The following is a 21,558-nucleotide window of genomic DNA, read 5'->3' on the forward strand; positions in this document are numbered from 1 at the left end:
CTCCTAGCCGGTACAGACTGTATTTGTTTCGATGTTCTCTAGCTCCTGTATTAATTTTAATAAATAGTTTCGGAATATCCTGTAGATGGCCTTCATATATCTCGTCAAGATTTTCGACTCTGTTAATAGACAGATCATATGGCGAGTCGTAGCCTCAACTGCATGCTGCCTAAAATAGGCAGGCTGATTAAAAAGGGTACGCAAAAATTCAAGTAGTTGATAGAGGAGTCGACATTCACTGAATAACAAATTTTGATTAGAAGCGATGGGTATGCCTATGATCTTTTAACGTTGTGAGTATATTTTAGATATTCCTTCATTTATTTTAAAAAACTGTTCATATGGTTCTGACCACTATGGGACTTAACGTCTAAGGTCATCAGTCCCCTGGAACTTAGAACTACTTAAACGTAACTAACCTAAGGACATCACACACGTCCATGCCCGAGGCAGAATTCGAACCTGCGACCGTAGCGGTCGCGCGGTTCCAGACTAACGCGCCTAGAACCGCTCGGCCACACCGGCCGGCTGTTAATTTTAATATCCACAAAATGTGGTGATATTGTACTTTCCTTTTTGCAGTGTGGTTGCACGTGATAATGCGGCTTTAGGCCGTAAAATCAGTTGTGTTTTAATAAACAACAGTTTTACCAGCTGTTCTTGGAGTTGTTCCTAACATCATGGCTTTAACGTAGAATCATTGTGTGGGCTGAATTTTAGTTTTCTAGAGCTATAAGTACTGCGTTGATTTAACAAGATATTTCTGACTGTTCCAGCACGTTCAGAAAGTCTAAGGGTTTAACTGTAAGGAAGTTGTGATTGTCACAAAAATTAATTATTCATTGACTACGAACACATACAGGAAGATTCAGCTAAACTATGTGATCAAAAGTATCCGGACACCCCCAGAGCCGGCCGGAGTGGCCGAGTGGTTCTAGGCGCTACAGTGTGGAACCGCGCGACCGTTACGGTCGCAAGTTCGAATCCTGCCTCGGGCGTGGATGTGTGTTATGTCCTTAGGATAGTTAGGTTTAAGTAGTTCTAAGTCCTAGGGGACTGATGGTCTCAGAAGTTAAGTCCCATAGTGCTCAGAGCCATTTTTGAACACCCCAGAAACACACGTTTTTCACATCAGGTGCATTGTGCTGCCACCAAGTGCCAGGTACTCCATATCAGCGACCTCAGTAGTCATTAGACACCGTGAGAGAGCAGAATGGGGCACTCCGTGGAACTCACGGACTTCGAACGTGGTCAGGTGATTGGGTGTCATTTGTGTCATACGTCTGTACGCGAGATTTCCACACTGCTAAACATCCCTAGGTCCACTGCCTTTGATGTGATAGTGAAGTAGAAACGTGAAGGGACCCGTACAGCACAAAAGCTACAGGCTGACCTCGTCTGTTGACTGACAGAGACCACCGACAATTGAAGAGGGTCGTAGTGTGTAATAGGCAGACATCTATCCAGTCCATCATACAGGAATTCCTAACTGCACCAGGATCCACTGCAAGTACTATCACAGTTTGGCGGGAGGTGAGAAAACTTGGATTTCATGGTCGAGCGGCTGCTCATAAGCCAAACATCAAGCCGGTAAATGCCAAGCGACGCCTCGCTTGGTGTAAAGAGCGTAAACATAGGACGATTGAACAGTGGAAAAACGTAATGTGGAGTGATGTATGCCGGCCGCGGTGGCCGTGCGGTTCTAGGCGCTCAGTCCGGAACCGTGTGACTGCTACTGTCACAGGTTCGAATCCTGCCTCGGGCATGGACGTGTGTGATGTCCTTAGGTTAGTTAGGTTTAAGTAGTTCTAAGTTCTAGTGGACTGATGACCACAGATGTTAAGTCCCATAGTGCTCAGAGCCATTTGAACCATTTTTTTTTGGAGTGATGTATCGCGGTACACAATGTGGCGATCCGATGACAGGGCGTGGCTATGGCGAATGCCCGGTGATCGTCATCTGCCAAGGTGTGTAGTGCCAACAGTAAAATTTGGAAGCGGTGGTGTTATGGTGTGGCCATGTTTTGCATGGAGGGGCCTTGCACCCTTTGTTGTTTTGCGTGGCACTATCACTGCACAGACCTACATTGATGCTTTAAGCACCTTCTTGCTTCCCACTGTTGAAGAGCAACGCGGGGATGGCGACTGCATCTTTCAACACGATCGATCACCTGTTCATAACGCACGGCCTGTGGTGGAGCGATTACACGACAATAACATTCCTGTAATGGACTGGCCTGCACAGAACCCTGACTTTAATCCTATAGAACACCTTTGCGATGTTTTGAAAGGGCGACTTCGTGCCAGGTCGCACCGTCCGACATCGATACCTCTCCTCAGTGCAGCACTCCGTGAAGAATGGATTGCCATTCCCCAAGAAACCTTCCAGCACCTGACTAAATATATGCCTGCGAGAGTGGAAGCTGTCATCAAGGCTAAGGATGGGCCAACATCATACTGAATTCCAGCATTACCGGTGGAGGGCACCACGAAATTGTAAGTCATTTTCAGCCAGGTGACCGGATACTTTTGATCACATAGTGTAAATTCATATCAGACGTTTGCTGAAATATTTCAGATATCATAACTATGTTTTAATCCAAATGAATTTTGAAACAGACGTCACTAAATGACTGACAGCTTCTTTTCACAGTAATTACTGAGATATGTTGTGTATACCTGTGGTATCTGTTCTTTCGGACATGTTCGAATGAAGAGGCATGACACATTTAAGTATATACCCCTTGACGCCAAACAATGATACCTTGTGCAAATGCTCTGTTCATCCAACCGCTTGCGGGAATCAGGTGACACTGCGAGTAGTGAGGATAAGGGAAGCGCGTCACGTCAGATAAGGAGGAAACAACGTATTCCACCGCCAAGGTATAAGAGGGTCACAGAAAAATGTAGCTTTCATTCTGTCTCTGACGTTCACATATGCTGGTTGGCAAAAAGACAGTTATATTATTCAAAAACCAGCAGAAAATAGACGTGCTACCTTTTAACAGAGAATGTAGAAGGAACGCAAAGGGAACAGTCGAGTTTACGCACAAAACTATTCCGACAGTTGGTGTCCACAAAGAGCGACAAATCAGCGAATTTGCAAAAAGATGGTTATTGGAAGAGCTCTGGAATATAGAGTTTGGTGCAAGCTTACGAAGAGCGACGAGTACGAAATACAGGCACTGGACGAAAACATGGAAATACCACAAACACAACACATTACCATGAGTAATGCGGATTTCAGTTATCTCGGAACGGCCAAATACAGATCCAGTATGGTCTCCAGTTTGGGTCTTAAACCATTCTATATGCAAAATAGTAGCAAGTTTCGATAAGGATGATGAAGGTGGATAGCTATCACCCACCGTTTTATCAAAAGTAGACATAGATCAGAAAGGTTCAATAATACTGAGATCTGGTCACGGTGGTAGCCAGGAGAAATGCGACAGTTGATCCTTATCTTTATAAAGCCAATCCTGGACGATGAAAGCTTTGTGAATAGAGGCCCTGTCATCCTGAAACATACCATCATCACTGGAGAACAAACACTGTTTCATAGGATGGATCTGATCAGCCAAAATGCTCACATAATCCTTGGCAGTAAAGTGACCTTACAGAGTACCTGTGGGTCTCACGGAATACCTCGATATTGCCGGCCAAATCATCCCTGAGCCCCCGTCTTTGGCGGTCGGATGGATACTCGGTATAACTGTGCAGAGGAACAGATACGAGGTACTATCACCAAATTCGCAGATCTTCAAATGTGACGTTGATGCAGACATTCTCTTCACGGACGAAGTTCCCATGGATTATAGTCCCCCACAACAGCTGTCATCTCATGTTGTAACATTAACTGATTGGGCTAGTCATTGGCGATTCTGTATACAAACACTATGGAGTACGTACCGTTTGTGTTGAGGAGACGAACTGCAGCTCGTTCATAGAGAGTCAGAACTCTTCCACACCTGTGCAAATTCCTTCCTCAGATCAGCTGCCTATACGGCTCTTGTAGCACCTCATATAGAGTGTGCCACCACGCTGTCAAGTATGTAAGGCAACCCGTAGTATCAATATCGCCTGTTAAATATTTAGTTAATAATGAAACTAATTTCTGGTTGTGTTACTTTTTTATATTCATTTCCATTTTCAGAATTTTTCTTCTTACAAGCCATAGAAAGTGCGTTGTTTTTCAGCTCTACCTTTTTGTGTTACCATTCATATAATGTTCAGGGAATACGCTTTCTTTTCTCGACTGTACTTCACGTTTAGACACTAGTGGAGTACATTTCGTAGCTAAGATGTGTCGCCCATTCATTTAGTATTTTCTACAAACTTCACTGCTTTCTTCAGCCTACTATGATTAATATTGTCAGTGCCCCCCCAATGTCGCTGGCACTGGTACTTTGTATCCAGTAACGACGTCTGATCTCTAGGCGTGCTAGGCCCGCGCCACACTGCAGTTGCTTTGCTCATGCCTTGCTAGTTTACTGGGAAACACTGAAGTTCGCTTCACTGTAATTGCTTTGGCCCGGCGAATTCTGCAACTGTCGATACCTCCGGTGCTCGACCGCTGCCCTTAAATTCCACCTATTGTCGTCCTTCATGGCGAAGCCTTTAGCAGCTCCGTTGATTACTGTAAGTACGGCAAACATCAGCCTTATTCGCTGAATATTTACATTAACTAAACTGGATAATTTGTTCCTGTCTGCTATTTAATCACACTACATGCCTACGTAATACGTTGTATGTGCAACGGGAATGGTCTCACACAATCTTTAAAGCATTCAGTAAGATACTTCCAACCTGAGAAATATTTCGGTCTTCGGTGGCGCAAGCTGAGCGGATAGTGGAACAATTAGGAATAACTCTGTCATTAGCTCATACGATGATGTTACATTCACGGATCGTAATATCGCTTAAGTACCTTATTATTTTGTTTATTTCACTGATAACGCTCCCCTTGTTAGACCAACTATTTAATTTTCATATCTTGGTTATAATGTGTCATTTTTGCAGCTATCAAGAATTCTATTTATTCTTTTTTAAGGTTTATTCAGATGCAGATTCTCCAAATTCACTTAAAATAGAAAATTTAAGTAACTCAACTCGATCCATTTCTGAATCGGCCGCCTCCATCGCTTAGTGGTCAGCGTGGTGAACTGCCATACGGGGGGTCCAGGTTCGATTCAAGACGGGGTCGGAGATTTTTCTCTTCTCGGGAACTGAGTGTTGTGTTGTTATCGTTGTCATTTCATCCCCATCGATACTCAAGTCGCCAAAGTGGCGTTAACGAAAAAGACTTGCAACATGTGACCGGCCTCCCCGCAGGCGGGGTTCCCGGCCAAGCCACATGGACGAAATTATGAGGGGAAGGTTGGATTGTTGCAATAATTATTGAAAGCTTTCGTCACTATAACAGTTAAAAGGGGCAGTATGTTCCACTTTCATGGTATTAATGTGTAGTTTGTGCCACAGTTTGTTGCCAGATGCAACCTCTCTTAATTTTTGCACTGTTGGGACTTTATCGCTCTGCCAATGCTGAAGGAGTCCCCCGTGTACATTTCTTTCTTTATCCATTGCAGCTCGTCTTCCTTCTCCTCATTCCCTCCGACGTATGCGAGTGAAATAAATAACTAGGTCTGCAAGCTTGTTTCAAATGCACTCCATCAGAGCCAGAGAATATTGTAGTGTACGAACATAACTTCTTCCAGATTTGAGGGAGATTCAGAGAGGTTGCCTTGAGTAAGACAACGGTCAGCTACCCATGTGTAAACCGCAGGTGGCAGAGTGTTCTTCCTCCCCCATACCTCACAAAGTTTGATGTAGGATAAGGCACAAATTGGAAGCGACACTACCGCCTTATTAAGGACTCTGGTTACACGTGTGGTTAATATTTTTAGTTTGATTGTCGTGTTCTATGCGACAGATATTTTCTATATTCTAGGACCTGACACGAACAGAGTTTTGGAACATTCGTATTTCTCACTGACGGCGATCCTCTAATTTGTTTTCAATATTATTGCTATGTACTAAGGGCGTTCAATAAGTAATGTAACTTGTTTTCTCGGTCAGTTTCCGTTGAAAAATGTGGAATTAGTTTTGGGACCGTGAAATATTCCCGCTTCAACGTTTGTAGTTTCATGAAGTTCCGATAGGTGGCAGCGCTATACGTAGCCTTCAAAATGGCATCTGTAACGGAGGTGTGTTCAAGCCAGAGAGCTTAGCGGAAAACCAGTGCATCACAGGTATTCATAGGCGCTTTCTGAATGTCTGCGGAAACCTGGATGTGAACAAAAGGACAGTGAGTCGTTGGGGCAGGCGTCTGTCATCATTGCAATAAGGTAGCGCAAACCAGCCCCATCTCCAGTGTGCCGGTCGGCCGCGCTTAGCTCAGACCCCTACAGTTTTGGAACCTGCAGACACACTCATTCGAGATGATCGACGGATCATAATCAAACACTTCACTGCCCAACTGGACGTCTCTGTTTGTAGTGCTGCTACACTCGTCCACCAGCTGGGGTACTCAAAGGTGTGTGCCCGCTGGTTTCCTCGCCGCCCAACAGAAGACCACAAAGAGCAACGAAGGATCATTTTTGTTGAATTGTTTGGCCTTACTAGGCTGATGGTGACAATTTTTTGTCGAACTTCGTCACAGGTGATGGGACATGGGTTCATCACTTCGAACCGGAAACAAAACGACAATCAACGGAGTAGTGCCACATCAACTCTCCTCCAAACAAAACGTTCAAGGCCGCACCCCCAGCCAGTGAAGTCATGGCGGCGGTCTTCCGGGACTCTCTAGGGGTTATGCTGTTTTATATCTTCCCTCATGGTGCAACTTTCAATTCTTAAGTCTATTGTGTTACTCTCAGGAATTTGTAGAAACGACTTCAGCACGTTTGTCGCCACAAAAATGCAAACGAGGTTGTCCCTCTCACACAAGTATGCACACCTGAGAGGAGCTCACGAAACTTCATTGGACTGTTCTTCCTCATCCACCCTACAGGCCGGACCTCGCACCTTCCGATTTCCATCTGTTTGGCCCAATGAAGTACGTACGTGGGTGATGGGGAATTTACTATTCAGCAAGACGTTGGCTCCGACGTCGATCAGCAGAGGGGTACCTTGCGGGCATAAGGCCTTCACACTGAACGGAAATTATGTTGAAAAATATGTTTTTGTATCCAAAAGAGTAGGGAATAATATGGTGTTTTGGAATCATGAGTACCCTAACCTGCTTTCAGAAAAAATGTGTTGCATTACATATTGAACGCACCTCGAACCTGTGTATAGATATTATTCAGTATATATAGAAACAAACAGCAAAGTGAAGCAGACAAGAACCCTGAATTTCACACCTAATCGTAGAACATATCCGCATGGTTGAAGTACTGGAAGCTAATTTCAAATTAAGGTATACTTGCGGGTTTGATGGCTACCGGTTTACATACAAATAAACAAATTCCTACCAGAATGTATGAAACCTAAATAATACGTGTCCTCGATTGAAAAATATCTCACAAATACTGATATTTCGCAGGGCCATGGTAGCTGCTTCACATACATTTCTTTTTACAAAATGTCTCTCGTGTGATATACACAGTGATGGAAATACTACTCGAAAAGAAGACTTACGCAACAGAAGGATATACTTGGGAAAAAATTAGTGTTTCGGTACATCCCAATTAATCTAGTCGTTAAGATTTTGTTTAATAGTTTTGGGTGATGGTGGTTATGGTATGCTTCTTACTGATATTATGTCCAATATTCTTTCCTTCCATGAATTCTTTGCTCGTACACAATTCAGCTGCGAATATATTGCTTATACACACTTCAATAACATAATAAAGTATATATCTTCCGTGTATTTCGGATTTTGATGCAAGTAAATTCGGAAAATATCCTCTGTTTATTTATTGCAAGGAAGTAGTATAAGTATTGACGTTTGTGGTTTGCCAAAGCACAGGATGTACAAAAACTATGTTTGGAAGAGATAAGAAGAAATATTTTCATATGTGACGAAAACGTCACAGGTGCACTGTTTTCCCTCTAGGCTTTAACTGTCTATGTAGGTTCTGACGCTAGTGATCTTCAGAGACGGTCTTGAAGTGCTATGTGATCAATATTGTTTTAGAAGTATTGCCTCACTCCTACGGAATTCCTTCTCGTGGGGGTGGATTTGGGGGGGGGGGGGAGGGGGGAGAGGAGGTTACAGCATTTCATGTAAGAGAGACCGAAACGCTCACCAGAAGAGCTTGTATCCCCTTTGGCTGAAGATGCAGCCTTATTCGTGAACCACCTAGTTGCTCTGAGCGTGTTAGACGAGCATCAGACGCAGATGCTAGTTGTACATTGCTATAAAAGGACGACATTTTCGGTAACATCTCGAAACTAATATCCATCGGGCGGCAATTCGAACACTGTCTCTGACCATCAGCAGCGTCGAAGCCTTCATGGATCCCTAGGGGGGAAATGGTGCAAAAATAGTGATTCTCTTATTTCCTCCGAACATTTTAAAATTTTGCATACCTAGTTCTTTTTATGCCAGTTCACGAAGTTTTTGCAGGTTATCAAAGGATTTCATGAATGATAGAGTTCTGAGACTTTTAATGTCGGAATGTTGAAGACGAACGAAGGGATAAAATCGATTGTTGGCATTAGCATGACTAGAGAGGTTTATTTATGTTTCACGTACTATCTTGTACGATACGGTACATTACAGTTTAGAGCAGATTTTGTGCTCGTTGGGTTTAACTTAGAAGGTTTTGGCTACTGATGATTTATTTTATGGAAAGAGAAGTAGCAATCAGTTTATCATTGTAAACCGGAAGTTTTAAAATGCTGAGACAAATCATTAATAATAAATGATGTAGCACGTTAAGTTGTGCATGACAACACTCAACACACAGCCGCGAAAATTCACTAACTCTTAACAAGTATAAAATGAGATTTGTCCATCCATCTTCTGTTCAAGCCTTATTAGCTTCAAAAGGCACCTAACGCGCTAGGGATCCGTATTTTCCCATTATCTGTCAACCTCCTCCCCTAACCCGCGGAGACTGGCCTGAACTGCGACTTAGCAGTGCACATTTCGCTAAATGGCACCACAGTTAACGCTCAGTTATATTACTGTCAGGTATGTTAGGCAATTTCAAGTCTGTGGAGTATTCCTCACACCATTTGGACATGATATGAGAGCGATGGAGTGCTAAACTGTCTTGCTGATGGTAAATGTCAACTGCAAGTTTGCTGTTGGCCAGTGGTAGTCGACCTGTCCCTACCGCCCACTAACGGGCGTTCCAGCTTTCATGGTGGGCGGAAAGCGGTAGCTGATTTAAACATATTTTCATTAGATTTTCGTGATAAATCACCAGTACTGTGGAGCTCATGGGCCGTTAGAAAATTTTACTAATAGAGGAGATACAAAAGAGGGCAGTAAGTAAAACATTTCTCTTCATCCGTCCTTGCTAGGAGAGACAATAGGACGACAGCTTATATATATAAAACAAAACTAAACTGCGCCTAACGGTACCGACTGGCCGCCGTGTCATCCTCAGCCCACAGGCGTCACTGAATGCGGATATGGAGGGGCATGTGGTCAGGACATCGCTCTCCCAGCCGTATGTCAGTTTAAGAGACCGGAGCCGATATTTCTCAAGCAACTAGGTCCTCAGTTTGCCTCACAAGGGCTGTGCACCCTGGATATACCGCAATATACACTACTGGCCATCAAAATTCCTACACCAAGAAGAAATGCAGATGATAAACGGGTATTCATTTTACAAATATATTATACTAGAACTGACATGTGATTACATTTTCACGCAATTTGGGTGCATAGATCCTGAGAAATCAGTAACTAGAACAACCACCTCTGGCCGTAATAACGGCCTTGATGCGCCTGGGCATTGAGTCAAAAAGAGCTTAGATGGCGTGTACTGGTACAGCTGCCCATGCAGCATCAACACGATACAACAGTTCATCAAGAGTAGTGACTGGCGTATTGTAACGAGCCAGTTGCTCGGCCACCATTGACCAGACGTTTTCAATCGGTGAGAGATCTGGAGAACCTGCTGACCAGGGCAGCAGTCCAACATTTTCTGTATCCACAAGGCCCGTACAGGACCTGCAACATGCGGACGTGCATTATCCTGCTGAAATGTAGGGTTTCGCATGGATCGAATGAAGAGTAGAGCCACGGATCGTAACACATCTTGAATGTAACGTCCACTGTTCAAAGTGCCGTCAATGCGAACAAGAGGTGACCGAGACGTGTAACCAATGGCACCCCATACCATCACGCCGGGTGATACGCCAGTATCGCTATGACGAATACACGCTTCCAATGTGCGTTCACCGCGATGTCGCCAAACACGGATGCGACCATCATGATGCTGAAAATAGAACTTGGATTCATCCGAAAAAATGACGTTTTGCCATTCGCGCACCCAGGTTCGTCGTTGAGTACACCATCGCAGGCGCTCCTGTCTGTGATGCAGCGTCAAGGGAAACCGCAGCCATGATCTCCGAGCTGATAGTCCATGCTGCCCCCACCCCCACACCCCTCACACAATCATATCCTGCCATCGCATTACACCTGCCTGTACTGTGCCTGATTACCTGACACGTCCAGGTGATCTTTTTCTATTCTTCGGCTGTCCATTTGCTGTCTTCAGGAGCTCATCTTAATCTATGAGTTATGAAACGTACGGTGAGCACAAGTACACGTGTGGGCAGTTGGCTCCTATACGTCAGGGTGAAAAATTGGTTCTGAATGATATCGCCACTTGTCAGTTACTTTTGCTCAGTATTCGTTTGGTATATACACTGGTATCCAAAATTAAAATAACAAACCGTTTTTTTCCCGTCCTGTGTCCAATTTATGATATAGTGTTTACTGGGTCGTCCCACATCCACATCCACAGTCACTGTGTACACAGTAACAGACGGTGCAGTGTAGCATAGAAAAGACGCCTGCCAGACTCTGCGGTGGAGGGCCATAGGAAAAATAGAAGCAGGACAGTCGCAAACTGATGTGTCCGATGGCTTAATGTGAATCGTCCTGTTGTTTCTCGGTTGTGGCAACAGCTTATAGAGACCGAAACTGTATACCGAAGAGCAGGGCAGGGTCGATCACATGTGACATCAGAAATAGAGGATCATTATTTCGCTGTGAGGAGACGAAGGCACTGCACGACAATTTGCATCCAACCTCGCAGCTTCCGCTGGACGTGTTGTATGGAGGCAAACGGTGGACAGAAGGCGTCGGCAGAGTGGCCTTTATTGTCGGAGGCCTGCTGTATGTCCACCTCTGACGCGTTTTCACAGGTGGAAAGTCTAGAGTGGAATCGTCGTTATGCAACCTGGACGGTCGAACAGTGGGCAAATGTTCATTTCACAGGTTAGTTCCGATTTGGTCTGGAGAGTGATTCTTGACTGATTCGCATCTGGAGGGAACGTGAAACACGAATCAGGACCCAAAAATTGCGGAAAGAGACCGATATCGACGAGAGTCCCTAATAGTGTGAACAGGGATTATGCTCATCACTCGAACAACTCGTCATGAAACTGTACGGGTGAATCAGCAAGGTTTAACTGCTGTCAGGTATGGCGATGCGATCTTGGGACCTCCTGTGTGGTTGTTGCGAGATGCTGTGGGCCCAGTCTTCGTACTGATGGACGATAATGATCGACGTTGTAGAATACGGGCCGGCCATTCTTTACATTGTTTCTACTTTACTATTAATGTTTATACTGTTTTGCGGCAAAATAAAAGCAACCCTGCAAAATTTCCTGTTGTTGCTTTAATTTTGGACACCGATGTAGTTTACTGCAAAGTGGCCGGCTGTTACAATCAGCGATTGTCGACAGCAAATCAGGCAGTCTGCAAATTTTTGACCATGGCGGTTCACTCTAGCGGCAGCTGTTCTCTTCGAATAGAGGTATTCACGTTACAGCCTTTACACAATAGCACATGGAAAACCCAACGCGTACAGATCCTTAGAGTTTTAGTTTCCGGGCCGCTAAAATGAGGACGTAATCAAATCTACTGATGTCTTCTGTTTGGCCATGACAACCATACGAGACGCTGGAGTATTGCATTTACGATAGCGACACGAGTATTTTTTCACCAGCACTGCAGTCATATGTAGTCCAGCCAGTCATATCTGAAACCTACCGGGAGTCCTCAACGCTCGTAGGCGTGCATATTCCCACGGCAAAAATTTAGAAATAAAATTTTTGACGAGCGGCGAGCAGTTATTTACTAAAGATATTTAAGTACTTCAGTAAGAGCACTGAGATCGCAGACGATGGCGATAGCTATGGATCCACATTATGTCTCATTGAGTATTTTGTCTGTTACATTCGTAGTTTTTCACACACATCTGATGCGGTGAAATGCAAATTGTAGGCAACACTAGATACGGAGTCCCTGCCATCAGTTGTATTTGACACGTCACTCTTGTATAAGCATCCAGCAATTTCGCAATTGCAAGACTCTTTTTCTTCAGTGTTCGAGTGTACTTTCCTCTACTAACTGTATTATCTTTTTTGTATTGGAGATTGTGAATGTTCAGTTATTCCATACGCTATAAAAATGGAAAGAATTAAAACCAAGGGAAGACAAAGCTTCTTTAAATATTTCATCATTATGGTACTTAAACGTAATTCTCTGCGTAAATACTGGCTCAATTATTTGGCGCACATATGTGGTAAGCTGTTTAAATCATATATATATTCTGAAAACGAATGTCTGCATTTCTATTGTCTCAGCTACCACTAGTATTCATTACACTGTGCTTTTGCTACGGATGAACCTGTCTACTAAAACCTCTAATGTAGCCATTGCTGATGGCTGCTATAGGCTCTGTCTGAAATGCATTTACTACGAGGCTCTCTTGTGCCAGTCCCCCAGTCCCACGAAATGGGATTCTAGCGGCGCAGAAGCGGCGCAGTGCAAACTATGCTGCGTAACACAGAAATTAATTATCGAAAACACACCGGACGCATATCTGACTGGAAGTTGGCTGCTTCCCATCTCGCAGTCGATTTCACGCAAATCTCCCGTAGGCGCCAGAATGTCATCCTGGCAATGTGTCACTGTCACCAAAGAATGTCAATTCTCAGGCTCTGAAATTTCATCATCAGGTGAAAAGTTTGCCTGCGCACGCTGAGCTCTTCCAGATACATAAGCGCTGTTCTTGTCGCCTCCACCTTGCCTCCATATTCACACGTGCACACATTTTCATGCCCTGCTGGCCACAAATGTTGATTTCAAAAATAATACATGGCGATTATAATTAAAGCGCAGCTACCCATTGAAGTCCAGTGTGGGCTGTAATTATCGTGTGGCAGCGAAACATGATAGATATGTTAATGCGTTAATGCGGACCCAATTTGCTCTGAAAAAAAATTAATTCCAATTTTGGCTACCAGGTGCGAATCTGGCGGTCTACAGCATTTCGTCGTCGTCCGGTGCCCATAGTGAACAACTTGTGTAAATGGCAGTTACAATAAAATCAACATTACGCCTTCCTCTCTTGCTTGGCATTTTCTGATCACGTCCCGTTCTGAAACAGTTCCATATGGAAAAATTTCTATTTGTCTTTCCTGCATTGACAGTGCCAGATTTTGAGCTGGTGGCCAAAATTGGAAGTCATTTTTTACGTCGTAAATTGATTCCGTATTTATATATTAGAATATCTGCCAAGTTTCGCTTCCATAAGATGATTACAACCCACACTGGACCTCTGTGAGTAGCTGCACTTTAATCATGACCACCTGGCATTAGTAACGTCCATTTTCTATCAGATAGCTGACGACTTAATTTGATGAAAACGGAGGAGTTAAGACTTCAGGTAGAGTCAAAATAACAACATAGTAGCGGTTGTAAACCAAATTTATGCTACATATATACAAAAGTGTGCTGTTTCCGTTGTTGCATATAAGCATATGTGTTAATAAGATATTTACTCTGGCTTTATAAGAACTAATTCCCGATTTGCAAAGGATGAAAAGGGGCAGTTGAATTCAGATACGGCCTCACTTTTTATGACATCCATATGAAGGATGTCCTAAAATTCCAACAATAAATTAATATGTCGAGACAACGTCTAGTGCACGGTCCAGCCACATTAATGTGTCCACCTGTCAGAAGCCTGATTAACCATCTCGTGCAGCTCGGAGCTGCAGAAATAGTGCCAGTGAAGTTCTAGAAAGTATCGAAAGGTATGTGGAGCCGTGCCTACTTCAGAGCAGTGGCCGGATGCACTAGGATCCATGGAGCGAACAGTACGGTCGAGGCGGTCCCATTGATTCTAAATTGGGTTTAAATCTGGGTAGTTTGGTGGCCAGGGGAGTAAGGTAAACTCTCCCTGGTGCTCTTCGATCCACGCACGTACACTGTGAACTGCCGCGCGGGATTAGCCGATCGGTCTAGGCGCTGTAGTCATGGACTGTGCGGCTGGTATCGGCGGAGGTTCAAGTCCTCCCTCGGGCATGGGGGTGTGTGTTTGTCATTAGGATAATTTAGGTTAAGTAGTGTGTAAGCTTAGGGACTGATGACCTTAGCAGTTAAGTCCCATAAGATTTCACACACATTTGAACATTTTGAACAATGAACTGTGTGACACGTTGCACTGTGTTGCTGGTAGCCGCCTTCGTGCCGACAAAAATCAAACTGCATGTATGGGTGGATATGATCCCCAGGGGTAGATGCATACTTGTGTTGATCCATTGCACCTTCCTGAATGACGAAATACGCAGACCGTAACGCTTGCTGCTCTGGCCTGAACCCATCCGACGATTGTTGCAGGGCCATGAGGCCAACATCCATCTGTCTGATGAAGCATGAAATTTGATTCATCTGGAAAGGCCACCTGCTGCCACTCAGAATGTCCAGTTGCGGCCTTTGTCGCCGATAAACAGCAGTCAGCACGGGTTCATCAACTAGGCGCCAGCTCCGGAGCCCAACAAGCAGCAACGTGTCATTGAGGAGACACTGTAGGTAGACCCTACGTTCATCTGGCCGGTCAGTTGCACGTCTGTTCGCCCGTATACATCTCCGCAGTCGTCGTTTTGGATAGCGCTATTTTGCCATACACTGTGTACTTTAACCACGGCCGCACGCGAACAGGTTACAAACTTAGCTGTTTCGGAAATGCCTCCATCCTTGTCCTGAAAGACGATGATCATGCTCTTTTGGATGTCAAATACATCGCTCCGTTTCCGCATTAGGACAACGACCGTACTGTGACTAGACTGTGTCAAATGTTATGGTCTGCTATTTAAGATAAATGTGAATCAATAGATGCTAGGGAATAAAGGGCACAATACAGTTTACACGAAGATTTCACTGCGAAATCTTGTACATAAAGGGTGCTGCATTTTTCAAGGGCTGGTACCAAAAACTGAATACGAAAACTACTCCCCCCATAATGTTCGAGCGTTTTATTGAGATTATGTGCTCAAATTTCTTTACTGCGAATGAGATGTGAATCACAAATTCACAGCAGAAACGATACAGCAGTCAAAGAAGTGGATGGAGGTCGATCGCCCACCATCCGAACGGTCCGTGTATAATTCTCTGCTGGGAACTGAATGGAGAGTATTTTCTGGGATACAGAAGAAATTCTACGCATGATTACCTATAAGCTGGTAAAATTTGACTTGTTCTACTAAAAACTAGTTATTCTCTAAATCAGTAAATGTGTTGGATTGGAAACTCATTGTTTGTCAAAATCCAACAAATAACATTCCCGAAAAACACAGATATGACCTACGACTAAGACGGAAGCGTGCGGGAAAGTAATGCCTCTGCACCTTTTTTTGTAAAAAACCTTACTCTTTTAAATTAAACAAGAGCCAATAATACTCTATATATTTATTCTTCACGTCTATATATTTTCAGCCTTCAGTCGCTAGAGCGTTGCGAATTGTCGCACCTAACATGGCGGTGTGTAATGTATCTATGTCGCTGAGTAAGAAACAGCGTGCTGTAATCGAGTTTATAATGCGAAGAGTTCGGCCACACATCGAGCACCTTCTTCTTCAGCTTGAGAATACCAGACCACACACGAGCGCAGCGACATCTGCAACAGTCCACCGCCTTGGGTTCATTGTCATTCGTCACACTCCATACAGTCCCAGCTTGGCTCATTCGGTTTTTAAATTCAAATGGCTCTAAGCAGTATTGAACTTAACATCTGAGGTCATCAGTACCCTAGACTTAGAAACTACTTAAACCTAACTAACCTAAGGACATCACACACATCCATGTCCGAGGCAGGTTTCGAACCTGCGACCGTAGTAGCAGTGTGGTTCCGGACTGAAGAGCCTAGAACCGCTCGGCCACAACGGCGGGCCATTCGGTTTTCATCAGGATCAAAAACTTAAAGAACATCTTCGAGGACCTCACTTCGATAGTGATAAAGCGATGCAAGCAGAAGTGAGGAGGTGGCTCCGTCAACAAAGTCAAACATTATACAGTGATGGTATTGGCAAACTAGACTCTCGTTGGAAGAAATGTGTTCATCGACAGAGTGACTACACTATGTGATCAAAAGTATCCGGACACCAGGCTGAAAATGACTTACAAGTTTGTGGCACCCTCCATCGGTAATGCTGGAATTCACTATGCTGTTGGCCCACCCTTAGTATTGATGACAGCTTCCACTCTCGCTGGCATACGTTCAGTCAGGTGCTGGAGGGTTTCTTGGGGAATGGCAGCCCACTCTTCAGGGAGTGCTGCGCTGAGAAGAGGTATCGATGTCGGTCGGTGAGGTCCGGCACGCAGTCGCCGTTCCAAAACATCCCATAGGTGTTCTATAGGATTCAAGTCAGGACTCCGCGCAGGCCAGTCCATTACAGGGATGTTATTTTCGTGTAACCGCTCCGCCATAGGCTGTGCATTATGAACAGTTGCTCGATCGTGTTGAAAAATGCACTCGCCATCCCCGAGTTCCCCTTCAACAGTGTGTAGCAAGAAGGGGCTTAAAACATCAATGTAGGCCTGTATTGTGATAGTGCCACGCAAAACAAAAAGGGGTGCAAGCCCCCTCCACGAAAAATCGGCCTCATCTTAACACCACCACCTCCGAATTTTACTGTTGGCACTACACTCAGTTTTTCCACTGTTCAATCGTCCAATGTTTACGCTCCTTACACCAAGCGAGGCGTCATTTGGTATTTACCGGCGTGATTTGTGGCTTATGAGCAGCCGCTCATCATGAAATCCAAGTTTTCTCACCTCCCGCTTAGTTCTCATAATACTTGCAGTGGATTCTGATGCAGTTTGGAATTCCTGTGTAATGGTCTGGATAGATGCCTGCCTATTCCACATTACGACCCTCTTCCACTGTCGGCGGTCTCTGTCAGTCAACAGACGAGGTCGGCCTGTACGTTTTTGCACTGTAGGTGTCCCTTCACGTTTCCACTTCCCTACCACATCGGAGACAGTGGACCTAGGGATTTTTAGGAGTGTGGAAATCTCGCGTACATATATATGACACCTAATCACCTGACCACGTTCGAAGTCCGTGAGTTCCGCGGAGCGCCTCATTCTGCTCTCTCACGATGTCTAATGGCTACTGAGGTCACTGATGTGGAGTATCTGGTAGTAGGTGGCAGTAGAATGTACCTAGTATGAAAAACGTATGTTTGTGGGGGTGAAATAAGTGTAGCTGATGGACTGATCAACAGAGACGCCGGGTTCAACCTCAGCAAAGCCTGGTACCCAGCACTTAGCCAACTAAAAGCACAGTGCCGACCCAAAGCGACTTCCGCGCCCGACGAAGGCCACAGGACATCTGATGGTCCACAGTTCGCATCCTGCCGCCAACATCCCGCCCATCCCCACCTCCATTCCATGCAGGGCAGCGTGCGGCAAGACGCGGGGGAAGGGGTCGGCAGCGATCAGAGCGTAAAGGGTAGGAGATTCAGTGGAGACGCTCAGTCTGCAGGTATTACCTGAAGATGACGGCATGGAACACTGTCGAAATATCGTGGTTTGAAAACGACTGGACCTGGCTGAAGACCCGAGTGCAGTACAAACACAATTAAAGTATTTTAGCGTTCTGATTTAGTTTTTAGGGTTTCGTACCTCCATCGGTAAGAAACGGAAACTTTATGGTCACTTTGTTGTCCGTTTGCCCCCTTATTCTGAGGAACAGATTTAGGGGTCACGTTGAAATTTACTTCAGATACTTATGTCTGCGCTCCGTTGGCGGTGTAAGGAAATTTTAAGCTTCTAAGTCAATGCAACCAAAAGTTACTGTGACTTATACCACATATTTCGCTACTCGCTCACTCTTATGTTAGTGCACGGAATTCTCAGAGCGCGAGTCCTACTCGCATTTGCCTTTTTTTTTTTTTTCTCGCAGCTGCATAAAGCTCCTACTTATCACTGGCGCTGATTCATGCTGTGATTCTCGCTGAGAGCTCTCTACTGTACTTTCCTACTGTAAGTTAGGTGGCTTTTTTTCCCATCGATATCAAGATATAGAAGACATGCACTTTGTTCAAAGGGTCAAATGTGTGTGGATTCCTGCGGGACCAAACTGCTGAGGTCATCGGTCCCTACGCTTACACACTACTTAAACTACCTTAAACTAACTTATGCTAAGAACAACACACACAGCAATACCCGAGGAAGGACTCAAACCTCTAGCGGGAGGGGCTGCGCAATCCGTGACATGGCGCCTCAAACCGTGCGGCAAGACATGCACTTTTAGAACAGCACGGGCTGACATGTTGCACTATCATTCACTTCAAATGCATTGAAATACTCTCATTATTATCCCAAAGCAAGACAAGTATGATGTAATGGAGGTCGGCCGAGCAATTTTTTCCCCAACAGGCGTTTCGTCGGGAACGCAGTTAACACCAGAAATCGCTCAGAGTCCTGCTGAGCCGCAGTGGCGCAGCAATCGTCGCCGCTGCCGCCGTCCGCGCCACCACGGCCACAATAGTATTATCGAGAACCAAGTAATATAAGCACGAATCTACGTGGGAAGCATGACCAAAGAAAGCATCGGAAGTGTCAAACGAAAATAACATTGAGTATGCGGCAAAGTAACGTAATATGAACATAAATGCTCAGAATGTGTATAGATACTTACTGAAAAGCGTTAACAGCACTCTCAGATATTCTAATACAACATATTCGGACAAACTGAGAGTGATCTGATGTGGAAACGAAATATGATACTAATAATTCACTATTTCGTGAAACATATAGAGCACAAGTTTCTTACTGTACTAATTAATTAATGCAACTGATTTACAGTATATTTTACGAGAGTATATGCAGTCATTAGCAAGCGCCTAACATGAAGCTTTCATCCCAAAATTGGTTTTTACTAAGTTTCCGGTGTTTCTCGTATTCAAAAATGCCAATACTTATAGCAGATTGGTCCGCAGCTCGTGGTCGTGCGGTAGCGTTCTCGCTTCCCACGCCCGGGTTCCCGGGTTCGATTCCCGGCGGGGTCAGGGATTTTCTCTGCCTCGTGATGACTGGGTGTTGTGTGATGTCCTTAGGTTAGTTAGGTTTAAGTAGTTCTAAGTTCTAGGGGACTGATGACCATAGATGTTAAGTCCCATAGTGCTCAGAACCATTTGAACCATTTATAGCAGATTATCACCAATGCATTACTGACAGAGGTTTAGACTACGTGGTTACCGTAACAAAACTTTTATGCACAGTCTCCTTCTTTCCCTCAGTCGTTCTCCGCTATCACTTTCAAATCTGCAAAGCGCAAACAGTCTAACTAGGTCCGAGACGACTTTAATTTTGATTAACATGTATATTTATATGCTGAAGGGGAAGGAAGATCGTGGTAACTGGTCACAGGTAAAAAGCAATCGGCGTAAGGGGAGTAGCACTTCAACTTCTTCATCTACATTTGAAGAGCTTCGTCCAGCAGTAGGGTGCACCAGACTTCTAACAAAGAAACAAAGTGTACCAAAAGAGAGTAGGAAGTAAAGAGTCTTGCTGCTGGATAGTAGTCTTGGGAGGTATGTAGGTGAAATGATACAGGACAAATTACGAACATTAAACCAAGTCACAAGTGTAGTGAATCTAGGTGCATGCCTTTATCAGGTGACAGACAACACAACGAATCTGCGCAAAGATTTTAATTTAGAGGATCAGATTACTGTAGTGGGTGGATTGGGGAATATCCTGGCTAAGGGCAGTAATTACAACGTTAGGGGTGATTTGGATGAAATAGAAGTTGCAATTACACACACAAATGTGAGTTTTGTGGAAGTCCTCCAGCGCCATGATCAGCTCTGAGTTAATACTGCTGTGAGCCATGTGAACACTGAGTTGAACAACCTGCTGCTGACTGAAACAAAAATCTGACATGAGTGCAGTGCCTGCTGCTTCAGCTGGGAGATAGGAATAGACTAAACACGGCCTACACCTGAATAGGAGTTGGCTGAGCTACTTTCAGGAAATTTACAAGGGGCCACCACCACGCAAAGCAACATCTTTGTGGTTACTGGTGTCAGAGACGTAAATCCTTAGTTTAGAATAAGGATTCAGGCGCCCTATTTTCAAAAAAAGTTAAAATAGCAGAAGAGGCCCACATAATACTTAAGAATGAACAGAAAAGTAAGGTTAGCTTCTTTCATTAAATATCGGAGAACTGAGTAAAAAGGAGAAAGAGCTTCTTGTCTGTTTGCAAAATTTAGAGAGGTCTGAGAAAATACACGTCTTGTGCCTATTTGAGCACCACATAACCAGAGAGTTAGATAAGTTACATACAAAACATTGCACTCGTGGAGAACTATTATGTGAAAAGGAGGAGTAGTTACATATATTAAGACATAACACAAGGTCAAAAACACTGAGTGTGTATTTTGTGGCAATCAGCTCATAGCAGTGTGTGCTCGTTAATTAACACTGAAAAAAAATTCACCTTTAATTGTATCTGTATATAGATTCCCACTGGAATATTCTGAACTGTTAAATACAAATTAGGATTCCTTACTATTCTGTCTGTCAGGCAGCAGCAAGTATCCAGAATGAGATTTTCACTCTGCAGCGGAGTGTGCGCTGATATGAAACTTCCTGGCAGATTAAAACTGTGTGCCCGACCGAGATTCGAACTCGGGACCTTTGCCTTTCGCGGGCAAGTGCTCTACCAACTGAGCTACCGAAGCACGACTCACGCCCGGTACTCACAGCTTTACTTCTGCCAGTACCTCGTCTCCTACCTTCCAAACTTTACAGAAGCTCTCCTGCGAACCTTGCAGAACTAGCACTCCTGAAAGAAAGGATATTGCGGAGACACGGCTTAGCCACAGCCTGGGGGATGTTTCCAGAATGAGATTTTCACTCTGCAGCGGAGTGTGCGCTGATATGAAACTTCCTGGCAGATTAAAACTGTGTGCTCGACCGAGACTCGAACTCGGGACCTTTGCCTTTCGCGGGCAAGTGCTCTACCAACTGAGCTACCGAAGCACGACTCACGCCCGGTACTCACAGCTTTACTTCTGCCAGTACCTCGTCTCCTACCTTCCAAACTTTACAGAAGCTCTCCTGCGAACCTTG

General features: G+C 44.5%; 1 non-coding gene across 1 annotated transcript; it reads right to left on the reverse strand.

Annotated features, from left to right (window-relative positions):
* Window positions 1-21,093: 21,093 nt before the first annotated feature.
* On the reverse strand, window positions 21,094-21,168 carry Trnas-cga (transfer RNA serine (anticodon CGA)). Its single transcript has one exon. It is a non-coding gene; the product is annotated as a tRNA-Ser (tRNA).
* Window positions 21,169-21,558: the final 390 nt, after the last annotated feature.

Source organism: Schistocerca serialis, chromosome 3 (genome assembly GCF_023864345.2).
Source record: "Schistocerca serialis cubense isolate TAMUIC-IGC-003099 chromosome 3, iqSchSeri2.2, whole genome shotgun sequence".
NCBI classification, from domain to species: domain Eukaryota; kingdom Metazoa; phylum Arthropoda; class Insecta; order Orthoptera; family Acrididae; genus Schistocerca; species Schistocerca serialis.